This window comes from Mastomys coucha, unplaced genomic scaffold (genome assembly GCF_008632895.1).
Source record: "Mastomys coucha isolate ucsf_1 unplaced genomic scaffold, UCSF_Mcou_1 pScaffold13, whole genome shotgun sequence".
Classification (NCBI taxonomy): domain Eukaryota; kingdom Metazoa; phylum Chordata; class Mammalia; order Rodentia; family Muridae; genus Mastomys; species Mastomys coucha.
This window is the reverse complement of record NW_022196895.1, coordinates 40,252,466-40,255,205: the sequence shown is the minus strand read 5'-3', so window position 1 is coordinate 40,255,205 and position 2,740 is coordinate 40,252,466.

Below are 2,740 nucleotides of genomic sequence, written 5' to 3'. Positions count from 1 at the left end.
GTTTTCATTGTACAGTTTTTCACTTCCTTGGCTAGATGTATTTCAAGATGTATTTGCTTTGAGGCTATTGTGAATGAGGTTGCTTCTCTAATTTTTTTCCTGCTTTATTTGTCATTGGTAAAATGAAGGTACATGCTGACTTTTCTTTATTAATTTTGTTCCTGCTACTTTGTTGAGTATGTTCATTAGTTGCAGGAGTTTTCTGATTGATTACATATAGAATCTTATCATCTTCAAATAATGATTATTTGACCCCCTCTTTCCTATTTACATCCTCTTTACCTTCCTAATTTATTTTTTAGCTAAGTCTTTTTTGGGGGGTGGGGTGCAGGGAACATTATTGATGGTATTCAAGAGAGTAGGGTGGGCTTCTTAGGCCCCTCCTGTTATTATGGGGTCTGGGATGGAAATTGTGAGGAAGATGCTCAGTGTTGGGGGCTAAGTTGGGATAGGGACTCCTCAGCAACTGAGGACCTCTCTCTTGCTCTCAGTATTCTTGTTGGGGTGGGTGGTCCAGTGTTTCTTACTCCTTAGAGGCCATGTAGGACATGAGGTCTACCACCCTGTTGTTGTTGCCATATTCATTGTCATACCAGGAAATGAGCTTTACAAAGTTGTCATTGAGAGCAATGCCAGCCCTAGCATCAAAGGTGGAAGAGTTGGAGTTGCTGTTGAAGTCACAGGAGACAACTTGGTCCTCACTGTGGCCCAGGATGCCCTTTAGTGGGCCCTCAGATGCCTGGTTCACCACCGTCATCATACTTGGCAGGTTTCTCCAGGCCACATGTCAGATTCACAACAGATACATTGCAGGTAGGAACATGGTAGGCCATACCAGTGAGCTTCCCATTCAGCTCTGGGATGACCTTGCCCACAGCCTTGGCCGCATCAGATACAGGGATGATGTTCTGGGCTCCATGGCTATCATGTCACAGTTTTCCAAAGGGGCCATCCACAGTCTTCTGAGTGGCAGTGATGTCATGGAGCATGGTCATGAGCTCTTCCATGATGCCAAAGTTGTCATGGATGACCTTGGCCAGGGGGGCTAAGCAGTTCGTGGTGCAGGATGCATTGCTGACAATATTGAACGAGTTGTCATATTTCTAGTGGTTCATATCCATCACAAACATGGGGACATCAGCAGAAGGGGCAGAGATAATGACCCTTTTGGCCCTACACTACAAGTGGGCCCCAGCTTTCTCCATGGTGGTGAAGACGCCAATAGACTCCACAACATAGTCAGCACCAGCATCACCCCATTTGATGTTAGCGAGATCTCACTCCTGGAAGATGGTGATGGGCTTCCTGTTGATGACAAGCTTCCCATTCTCAGTCTTGACTATGCTGTTGAATTTGCCATGGGTGGAGTCATACTGGAACATGGAACATGTAGACCATGTAGTTGAGGTCAATGAAGGAGTCGTTGATGGCAACAATCTCCACTTTGCCAAGTGCAGAGCAGAAGGCAGCCCTGGTAGCCAGGTGCCCAATACAGCCAAATTCGTTCACACTGACCTTCACCATTTTGTCTACGGGACGAAGCTGGTACTGCACAAAAAGATGCGGCTGTCTCTGGAACAGGGAGGAGCAGAGAGCTTCTGGCTAAGTCTTTAAGCACAATATTGAACATAAGTGGAGAGAGTAGATAACCTTGTCTTATTTCTGACTTGGTGGGAAATACTTCAAAATTTTTTTCAGTTTAGCATGGTGTTGGCTGTGTGTTTGTTTTATATTCCTTTGGTATGTTGAGATATGCCTACTGCACCCTTGGAATCTCCAGGACTTTTACCATGAAGGAATGTTGGATTCTGTAGTTTCTGTTCTGGAGTCAATTTATGTGGTCAATTACATAAATTGTAATTTTCATGTGTTAAAACACCTCTGCATCTTTGGGATGAAGGTCACTTGACTGTAGCAAATACTCTTGTGGATATGTTCTTGATTTCAATTTGCAAAGGTTTCTGTTCACTATGGAAATGGGCCTCTAATTATTCCTATTATTGTCTCTTTATCTGTTTTGGGTACTGCTTTTTATCTGATTTTGGGTAATTCTTGCTTTGCCTTACCCAATTTGAAAAGTGTTTCTTTCTTTACTATGTTATGGAATAATTGAAGGATGTTGGTGTTAGTTCTGCTTTGAAGATCATGTAGATGTGATTTTGATAGCGTGTTTTTCTTCACTCTTAGAAGCAACACTACAAAAAATTCTGTCCATGGATGGTAGCATTGAGATAAGAGGGTGGGTGTGGGTATTAAGTGTCCTGCTTAGGGCTCCAAAACAAGTCTATGAAGAATTTGGATAAAAATGACAGATTCACGGATTCAAAAGGATCTTATAGCCCCCCTTCCTGTCAACAATAGATACAATCATATTGTAGTTCGGAAGGTATAGGTGTATCAGTTACTTTTGTCATTTCTGTGATTAATAGTTGACAAAAACACTTAAAGAAGAGAGGATTTATTTTGTGTCTCCTAGATTGAGTATAAAGTTTGTCATGGTGAAGAAATACACACACACACACACACACACACACACACACACACACACACAGAAAGTGTGTGAGAAAGAAGCACATAAACAGACAGAAATAGACACACACATAATGTAAGAAAGACATAAAGACAGAGACAGACAGACACACATGCACACACACAGTGTGTGTGTGAGAGAGACAGAGACAAAGACACACAGAAACACATACATACATATACAGAGAGAGAGAGAGAGAGAGAGAGAGAG